General features: G+C 25.4%; 2 protein-coding genes across 6 annotated transcripts in view; one reads left to right on the top strand and one right to left on the bottom strand.

The window, feature by feature from the left end:
* The window catches only part of LOC107456840 (phosphatidylinositol N-acetylglucosaminyltransferase subunit A), a 223,531-nt gene that overhangs the window by 133,793 nt on the left and 79,000 nt on the right, over nucleotides 1-10,738 (bottom strand). The window lies entirely within an intron of this gene.
* LOC147812719 (uncharacterized) overlaps nucleotides 84-10,738 on the top strand; it is a 53,026-nt gene continuing 42,371 nt past the window's right edge. For 3 of the 5 annotated variants that reach the window (XR_015432375.1, XR_015432379.1, XM_087158659.1), the window contains exons 1-2: nucleotides 110-3,831; nucleotides 4,334-4,512. The gene's annotated coding sequence lies outside the window, so the exon portion shown is untranslated. Of the gene's footprint in view, nucleotides 3,832-4,333; nucleotides 4,513-10,738 lie in introns of all 5 variants that reach the window. The other 2 variants (XR_015432376.1, XR_015432377.1) reach the window with 2 other exon arrangements.

Genomic DNA, 10,738 nt, shown 5'->3' with positions numbered 1-10,738 from the left:
CACCCCGTATGAACTTTGACTTCCAAAAAAACTGAAAAGTCACAGAAGACGAGTAAGCTAAAAGCGTAGAAATATTTTCGTACAATCTTTCGTAACTGATCTTAAATCAATAATTTATTTTAATTTTTTCAGTAACAAAGTAAACAAGGAATTTACTCTGGTAGAAATTATTAATACAAAAGATTATAAAACTTAAATAATTCATTAAGACAGTGCTCAGCATTCGTGGACCTTGTTCATCTGTTTATTTATAATACTTAATTTTGTTAATCTGAAATGTACTAATGTTTATAAACATTATTATTTCTCAATTCCGATTGCTATTTTTTAATTGAAATATTATCTTTAATTCTTTTATTTGTAACTTATATACAAAGATATTAAGTTTGCAATGTTCTATCTCGACCTTAAAACCTCTCTAGTTCGTTTTCCTTCTGGGGTCCATGTGAGAGCAACAGTTCTTAAAAATGTTTTATAAAAATAAATAAACTTACCTTCCTCTCTCCTTTATCATTGTCTAAAAATGAGAAAAAAACTGCTTCTCCCCCCTCTCTATTATAAAATAGCGGCTGACTATGAAAATTTTATTTATTTTAACGAAAAAAACATCTTAAAATTTCCTTTAAAGAAATGTAAGGTCAAGAGGAATTTAAAAAAAGTTACACAAGTGAATGAAATGTCTCTTATGAAACTCGTCTCTTAAAGAAAAGATTAATATGTCATTAAATATTATTGTTTGAAGTTTTTGATTATTGGAATATGTCTCACAAAAGTGGGATACTAATTTATTTTATTTTGTTAAAAAATCTTTAATGTTACGAGATGTTTAAAATATGACTTTTAACATTATTGAAAAGAAAGCTCACTTGTTCTTACGGGACGTGGTGTAACGCATGATACTCGTCGCCTCTAACACATGATCTTATGAAAATGAAAAAAAAAATTAGAGATGTTAATAATTTCTGTTATATATGTCAGGAACAATGATAATTACCATATTAGCGACTTGGTTACATTTAAAACGAAACATAGGACTCAATGCGTTTTTTTATTTTTATTTATTTTAAATATTACGACAGTTTCAGAATTGAAAATATTCATTAAAAGATTCGGGGATTTTTTTTCAAATTTTCATAAGATCATGTGTTAGAATTTTCATAAGATCATGTGTTTTGTGCTTTTATAAGATCATGTAACACAAATATTAAAACACAAAATTCTCTTTGCAATATTTAGTAATAATTTTAATTAAATCTTTCGATTTTAGTTCTAATCTTAAACTCTAAGCTGGAATTTAATTTTAAAATTTTATGACTGTGAAGAGCATTTACCTGATGTCATATTAGCATTGATTGTATTGACTTGTTTGGAGTTCTCTCAGAAATGTTTTTTATTTTCAATTTCGTAGTAAAAAAAAATAAATAATTAAATAGATAAATGAAATATTTTTTTTACTGATTTGATTTAAATTTTAACAAAATCTTTTTATCGCATTTAAAGTTATAGTTTTTTTTTATTATACGTGCAATGAATATACGTGCAATGAAAACTCGTTATACGTGCAATGAAAACTAGTATTATACTTGCGAACAACTTTTTTTCAAGTTTAAGTGTTGTTTATTATGATGAAAGTTGACATTGTTGACAATGTAATTTTCTCTATAAATCAACTACAGATATTTTTTAAGATGCAAGCAATCATCATGATGGATAAAACAAATCAATTAAGTTAAAAATAGCATAAATGCTAAAGAACAAATAAAAGCAGCAAAAGTTCTCTTAGAGCCCTAAAATGTAAATTATATTTTACTTTTATATATACTAAAGTGCAGGTTGGTATAATCCAACTGAAGAAACACTGTATTGACTTATGTCAAGACACTGTAACTAATTTTATAATACGTGTTTATTTAAGTTTTTAAAACTATATACAAAAATATCTGAAATATATTTCTTATTAACAAAATAGTTCACTGTTGCCTTCTAAGGATAAATTATTTTAAATGTATAATTTGCTTTTGTAGATCCATTTACTAAGGTATTCCCCAATTAATTATTTTTTATGTAAAAATATTGATTTTTCTGTGAAGATTTTCTTATTATTTATTTTGAATCTACCATTCCTTTTTTTTTTCTTATACTATTATATAATATCTTATTTAGTAATGTTATAAGAAATTGCTCTCTTTTTTAGTCGTATAATTATGAAACACTTGGTTCTTGTACTTTATCACTTTTGAAATTGCATTTGAATAAAATAATGTTAAAGTAAAGTGCTGCGTATGATAATGAAATACATATAAATATTTTTTTAAAACTTTTATAACTTTTGAACTGCAAACAAACGAATAAAATAATAAGGTTAAAGTAAAGCTCTTTAAATGTATTAATCGCTTTCTCAGGTCTATTCGTTGAGATCTATTTAAATGTATTATTTGCGTAAAAGTATCGATTCCTTTGTGAATAATTTCTTATATATATTTCTTATATATATCCAATTGAAAATTATCACCTTTTTCTGATTAAATGTTTAATTTGACGAAAAACGATTTAATAAAATATCATACATCTGAAAAAGCAAACAAGTGAGGCAAAATTTTTTTTTAATGTATAAAGTGCTTCCTTAACTCATTTCTCAAATCTATCATAGTTCATTATTAGCGTAATTAGTATATGTATTTCATTGTGCAGAATTTTTATTATCCATTTGGAATGAGAAAATTTAATCTATTCTTTTCGTCCTAATTACGCATCTGAAATGCTGAATTTAGCGATAAAAGCAATAAGTAATGTATTACAATAAAAATACCTTATAAAATTTCGTTACATTTGAAATTGCAAACTTTTTAGGTAATTGCCATAAGATCTTCATCCTAATTAGAAAATAATAAAAATAAGGTTAAAGTAAAACATTTAAATGCCTAAGCTTTCTTAGAAACGTTTTCCTCAGATCCATCTTAAATGCATTTTGTATTGAAAAATGCATAGTTCATTTAAATCTTCATCCGATTGAAAAATTAATAAAATGTTTAAATCAAATATGAATTATATTTCAGAAACAAAGAAACTGTGGTGCATTATAAGACTTTTTAAAATTATTATTCAATGTAATCTCATTAATTTTGAGTCAAACAGATTTTTTAAAAAAAAAAAGAATAAAAGGTTTAATAACTTTAGATTAGACGTTTGCAAAACGTGTGTTTTATCTTTAGGAACTGACACCGTGAGTACGTTATTCGAGAACTAATATTTTGTGCACGTTATTTAAGAACAGAAAATCGGAACCGGTTACTTAATAACTGATATATCTTAACCGATAAGTTCTAAGGAGTAGTCAGGGAATTTGAGCCAATGAGAAGGAAGAGGCGTAAACGTCATGATTCGAGAAAAACTGGTTCCCTCCACCAGAAACGTTATCTTCCTTCCTCGGCGACTCTTCACCAACTTGCCGTAGTTATGATAATATCCCCAGTGCAGCAAATTTAAAATACCAGTTTCTTTTAATTGATTATTTATTTATTATATTTTAATTTCCTATTATATTTTAATTTCCTTTTTCTAGAATGTTATCTAAATTGTTTGAGAGTAGATGTGAAATTTACATTTTTGTAAAATCCTCGGATTGTTTTTTTCTTCTTCTTTTTTTCTCTCATGTTAGTAACTTCGCTTATTTTTTGTACTTAATTTTAAATATTTTTTGTTTTCTTACCTAGAGGATGAAAATGTTGAACATCCTTGAAGTATTTTTGGATGCTGAAGACTACAAATATGAAAGAATTAATGTTGGTATCACTGGTAGTCAAAAACAAGAAGCTATCAGCTGACCTGATGGTTAGTTATTAATTAAAGTACCCTTCTATTTTCCGAATTTTCTGTCGTTGCATGTGATTAAATTAAATCATTGCTTCTTCATAATCATGTTTTTTGTGAAAGAAAAAAAATCCTGTTAACTGTCAATTTTTCAAAGGTATAAAAGTCAATAAAAAAACTAAAATTATATTATTTTTCTTTATTTTCCTTTTGAAAAGAAAGCTAGTTTTTTAAAGTGGCCATTAAAAATTTCTCCCATTTTCACCAGATATTAACGTAATTTTGTTAACTGAAATGCATAAATAAATTCAAAATAAATGTTCATTTAACCGTTTTATTCTTTTCTAGAGAAAGTCCATAAAATTTTAATAAAAACTTGTGAAAAATACAAACAAACAGTTATATACATCTTAAAATTTTTCTAATTTTATTTTCCATAAGATTTTAGTGTATAAATAATAGTTAGTGTACCTTTGCGAGTGTATAAATAATTATTTTAAGTAAAATCACATTTATTTGATAGGAACCTGAAACAAAAGTTGAATCTGTTGCTTTGGTTACTCATCATTATGAGCAACAAGAAGATATGGCAAGAGCTTTGGAACGAAGGATCATAAACAAATCAACCTGTGTGCATACAAGATGATTCAACCAAGCAAGCTACCATGTCTGACTACAATTCTGTCTTCACTGTTTCATCTGGTAAGTAAAATTTTTGCTGATAATAAGTGTAATATTTTTAACTTATTATATTGATCTATATATAATTAAAACATTTTAATTTTAGTGGGAAACATTTATAAATAAGAATTTTTCAAAGTACTTTTTTTCAAGAAATAAAAATATTTTTTCTTCATTAAGAAGGATATATATTGTCCTAAATTCTTATGAATCAAGAAATTGTGCAAAGTTATTTTAATTGACAATCAAATTTTTTTTATTTATGTTTCTTAATGGTCCAAGAAAATCAGTTATCAGTTTTATTGCTAATTCAATGGGATATATATTTCTTTAAAATTTTACAAAATTATATACATTTAAGATACAATTTCGTTTTTCTTACATTGCAAATAGTTAATTCGTTAATAACTTTGAAGAAAAATTCAATTAACTGTACATATAAAAAATCTCTATTTTTCAATTTTCTTTATTTGAGAATGGTTATGGTTTAATAAGTCTTAAATTCACATTTCTGATTATCATTCCCAATATTTGTGAATTCGAAAGTAACACCTAAAAGAGGAGAGATTTGCCTGAAATATATTTTTTAAATGCAAAAGTTTATTTAGGTATCAAGTAATTTTTTTAAAGAATTGATCATACAAATCTGTTTCGGAATATGAATAATACACAATTCTTTATTTAATCCGTATTCAGTTGAGAATTGTTGATACCTTTCTGAATAATAAATGTCCAATGTGTTAAATTAGCTGTAAAATTTTTTTAATTTCTACATCTCTAATACTAATACATTAATAGAAAAATAACTTAATATAGGTATGATTTTCAAAGGGGCGTAAATTATATAGTAGCATTAGGGCTATTCCACGGTAACTTACGTCACATTCACATAAACTTTATTGCATTGAGAACTTAGAAGCAAACAAATAATATGAATACACATATTAAAATAAAGTGATTTCTTAAAATTACAATCAAAACCAAAAGGAATCTAATTAAAATAATTATTATTTTTCAATTTAAACAGTGTAAAAGCCTAAAATTAGTGTGGTAACTTACGTTACCGAAAAAGGAATGGCATAAATTTGCAATATACTTGAAGGCAAAATTCTGTTCTTATACAAAAGTTTCATGATTAAGATCATATGTATCATTTTTCTGACATGTTTAAGTATTTCTTATGCCTAGATTTAAGATTTTATTTCAAAAGTTAAATTAAATATAATTTTTTAAGTGGGTAACTTACGTTACAGTAACTTACGTTACGAAATTCCCTTTGTATCAAACTTTTATCAAATAATGTACAAATGCAATTTAAGTTATTTAAACAGTATAGTGCAAGGGAGAAAAAGTGCACATGAAGTAAATTCAGATACTTTTGATTCACACATAACTGCAATCTTATTAAATCCTCTGTTATTAACTAGTACAGGGGGCTCAATTCTTTTCACCATGCTTTCTTTCTGGTAGAATATTTCATCTCTTTTTTCTTGCCATTTACAATAGATTCCCACAGCAGCTATTACATTGAGTTTAAATTCTTTCTCTGCAACAGACATTACCACACCAGGATATAACATGTCCTCCTATCTAACCATTTATCAACCCCCAGCATTTATCTTGAATTCATCATTTTCTTTTTCAACATCCTTCACTAAAAAAAACTATTCTGGTATGCTTTCTTGTACTCTTAAATGGTGGATCTGCTTAATGTTTTTAATCTGTGGAGATTTTGAGAATAGACTAGACACTCCACTCATCTGTTCTAGAGACTCGCACTCAGCTGTTTTTTCTAAACATAAAATAAATTTCTAAAGAATTTCGTAAGATGGAACATTATAAATTTTGCTGAAGGCTTCCTTAGTCAATCCGAACTTTTCATGATGCTTACAAACACGAACATTGCCTGGAAGTTTGCTACTAAGCAAGACATGCTTTGGACGGAGCTCAAAGAATTTAGTTTTTCCGATTTTGCACTCTGGTTTTTCTTCCATAAACATTTGGTGCATTTCTCGAACTGAATGATGAAGATGCCGTGCTTGTACTTTCTTTTTGCTACCATTAGCATCTCTAATTATAACTACATCCTTAACTCCCAGTGCCTGTCAAAAGATTTCGTTCAACTTTGAAAACGTATGAATGCCAACACCCAAATTAATAACTTAAAGCAAAGAGTTTCATTAAAATTAATATCTTAAGGCAGTGATAATTTATTTAAACTTTGGTATTGTAACTGGATACATCTTATTTAGTTTGTATGCCAATTTCCAAGAGGAATAAACTCATTTCACATTGGTAACTTACATTGCATGCATGTCAGTAACTTACGTTACACATATTGAATGGGGCACAAAACAATAAATAAGTGATATTTGAAAAGAAAACTATTGCTGCTTATTTAGTGTTAGCCTCTAAGGAAGAAAAAATATTATTCTTACTTTTGTATCACTTGTTCTTTTTTACACACAAAAACTTTTTCTAGTTTTTGGTAACTTACGTAACATGCATTAATGTTTAGTTGAAATTTATATAATTAAGTGAATTTAACAACTAAGTAACAACTAACTCTATTAAGTGTACTAAGCAATATTTATTCTTTGGAACATTTTGAAATTAAAATAATGTTAACTTACTGATTTTCAAAAACTGACTATGTTCTTCACCCAAATCAGAACAAGTAAATGCCAATGTTCAATGGGTTACCAACACTAAAAAACTAAATTCTCAAAAAAAATAATTATAAATTATCAAACTTCAAACCTTTCTAATTCAGAAAACATCCAAAATTATACCATTATTCTTATTTGAATTTTCCAATGCTTTTCCCCTTTTTCATGGAATTGCCCATTAATGTTTTAATATTTCTGTATACTAAGTTTAAACAAGATCATGAAGTTTGTACTACAACGGAACAAAACTGCTCTTGGGGGGGGGGACTTTTTTTCTCATTTAAAATTGTATGTTTAAATTAACGAGTAACTCTAAGCAAGGGCTTATATGTTTTACTATGTAAATAACATTTATAACTTTTTATATATTTTGTATTTAGTATTGTCATTCATATAATAACTAAATGCTGAACTTAAGTGTGATTAGTATAGAATAATGCTTGATAAAGCTTATCTTCTTTAATTTTTTGTTTTATGACTAAATTTAAATGTGGAATTTATAGTTTTAGTTTTATCTTTTATATTAAATTTACAAATTCAATATAAATGAACAAAACCTGTTTAGAAACTTAGTTTCAATGAATTTTATAAGTTTTAATTTTATTCTCTGTGATAATTAAGGATTTCTTCTATTTTATCCAGTTTATCCCATTGCATTATTCTGAATGTACAAAAATAGTGTCTTATCACTGTTAGGATGCAAGGCATGTCATTTATAAAAGTTTAACCCTATTCTAAATTTATAAATTTCAGAAATGTTTCAAGCAAATTTAAGAGGAAATCATCAGTCAGGACTTTTAGCTTTCTACTTTACACTGTAGCATATAAATCAGTATACGAAAAAATACATTCTAGTACATTAACATGTTAATTTTATTTATTCAGTTTTTAAAATTACTTACTAATAATTATTTTTTCTACTATGAGACAACATAAATATTATCTGAAGGCAAGTGAACAACTATATTGACATTAGCATGATTCTGACTTTTTTATTTCAATAAAATAAAATACATTCAATGACTATACTCTTATGAATGGACACAGAGGAACAAAATTACATTAATTTTTATTTGGTATAAAACAACATAATTTATAAATATTTGAAATATTTGATATATATGAAGTTATTTTAAAAAAATTGAAATATTTGGGCAAGATTTATTATTTGAAATATTTAATTTACGAAAATATTACATATTTGAAATATTTAATTTACAAAAATATTAAATATTTGAAATATTTAATTTACAATAATTAGTTAAAAGCATTTACATTAAAAACTATTTACATAATTGAAAAATAATTTCCAATATTCCCTTTCTTGTATGTTTCAAAATTTATCATAACTACTAAAATAAAAAAAAAGAATAAAAAAAAAATCAATTAATTAAGAATGGCGTCAAGTGCTTACAGTATAAATTTTTAAATCCTTTGTCATTTATTAATTAATTTTTGTAACATACTTGACCAGCCAGTTGTAACTAAGGTGCTGATTTTCAGTTTTGCTGCATAAATGTTTCATTTACTACCATACATTACCTTTTATATTTTTAACATCTCATTATGTAAACACTTTTTGAATGGTATAGTTACATATTGATCAATTATCCCTTGTTAAAAGTTTAAAGTTATGCTATCATTAATTTTACTTAGTATTAAATTCTTCTAGCCTATTCTTTTTACAGGAATAATAAAAGTACAATCAGTATTGTTGCAAGTAGGGTGTCAGCATTTTAAAATACATATTTATCAACTAGCTATAATTTAATAAAATTTCAAGTCATATCTGTTAAATACTATTCTGCAGATAAGATACTGTAAAATTTTTATTTCAAAATTAGTTCCGTATAAGTTATATTTTCTTACATTATTAAGATTTTGTAATTTTTTCGAGAACAAAAATGTTTAATAAACATACAATGAATATTCATCAACTAGCTTAAATAATTAACTAATTTCAAGCGAGATCTGTATATTGTAAAATTTCTATTTCAAAATTAGTTGCTTATAAGTTGTATTTTCCTACATTATTTAGGTTTTATATTTTCTTCCCTAACACAACAATTAAAATGCATAGTTGGTTACTAAATTTGCGGCACGTAAAATAGTCTTAACTTCTTTTTTAAGTGTATTTTTTCAATCGTCTCCTGTTTTTTAACAAAAGCTCCTGTATTTTACGACTATCTCCTGTTTACCCATATATTCAGTAAGTTTCTCTGTATTTGTTGAAGAAATTTAAAAAAAAAATATTTTTCAATAAAATATCTGTTGATGGCAAAAATAAAATTAAAAAATCTTTTATTTATATATTTTTGCTTATTATTTAAAAATATAAGCAAAAAAAACTTCTTTAGATTAAGATTTATGTACATATTTTTTACTTAGCATAATGTAAGTGTTTATATTATTTCCAATTTTGAATTTCTCTTTTTGACTTACATGATTATGCATGATGTATCAAAACTTTACTAGTAGTCTAAAAAATGTCACTAGTAAATTCTCCGTTATTTAGTTTCTCCAATGTTGACAGGTATGTGAATGCATTTATTTGTTGGTCTTCTTTATATTGATTAATTAATAATATAAGTCATAATCTAGACAACTTCTGTTATTTAGCCTCTTTGCACTTTTGAGCTGGTCAATAATTAAAATTTTTGCTACACAAAACACATTATAAAGTACAAATAATATTATAATGTGTTGTGTATGAGTCAAATATCTTAAATCTCATCACCATCAAAACAGAAAGGGGAAAAAAGACAAGACAGTTTTCTGAAATGCATAGCTCTAATGTTTTTATTGTGAATAAAAACATTATTCAGTGCTAATATGCCAGAATTGAGGGTTACTCAATAATATGTTATCCCTGTAATAACAGCCTCTCTTTTGTATTTTACTTTTAATTAAGAATCACAATTAGGAACAGAACAGCTAAGAACAAGACGATTAGATATAGAAATTTAATAGAACAATGTTAATGTTAGTTTGTACAAAGTTAAGTGTAAAACTGCAAATTCGCTGGAAACATCATGTTTATTTTGCTGCTAACGACCATTGGTAGTCTTAACAGCAATAAGTTTATGTATATATTTCTTACTGTGTTTATTTATTAATTCAAAATATTTTTAGGGATGTATAATGTAAGGAAAAATTAAATTTTCATTTATTTAAATACTATTACTTATTTAAATAATATGCTTTATTAAATTGTAGCATAGCCTTTTTAAAAAATACTTGAAGGTGCTTATTTTTGATTTATGTTTTTAAAAGCTCTTAAAGGTGCTTTTTCTATTCGGGATTTGAAAAAAGTTTTTAATTCTATCTTTTAAAAAGAGATTTTTTCTTTGCCGTGTCAATTGAGGTTTTAAATTACAAAAAAAGCAATATCTTCACAATTTTCTCTGCCATATTTATCAGAGACTAGTAATTTTTTCATGTTAATGTGAAGTTTTTAAAATGATATTGAATTTTATTGATTTTATGTTTATAAATTAAGAACTTTAAGCAAAAGAAAAAAATAATTTTTATTATTGCACAGATCCTCCTTTATTATTTTTTTTATAGTGATTAAAAAT

This window comes from Parasteatoda tepidariorum, chromosome 3, assembly GCF_982258835.1.
Source record: "Parasteatoda tepidariorum strain Cologne lab strain chromosome 3, Ptep-v5.0, whole genome shotgun sequence".
NCBI lineage: Eukaryota > Metazoa > Arthropoda > Arachnida > Araneae > Theridiidae > Parasteatoda > Parasteatoda tepidariorum.
The sequence above is the reverse complement of the archived record's forward strand: the minus strand, read 5'-3'. Positions and strand labels throughout refer to the sequence as shown.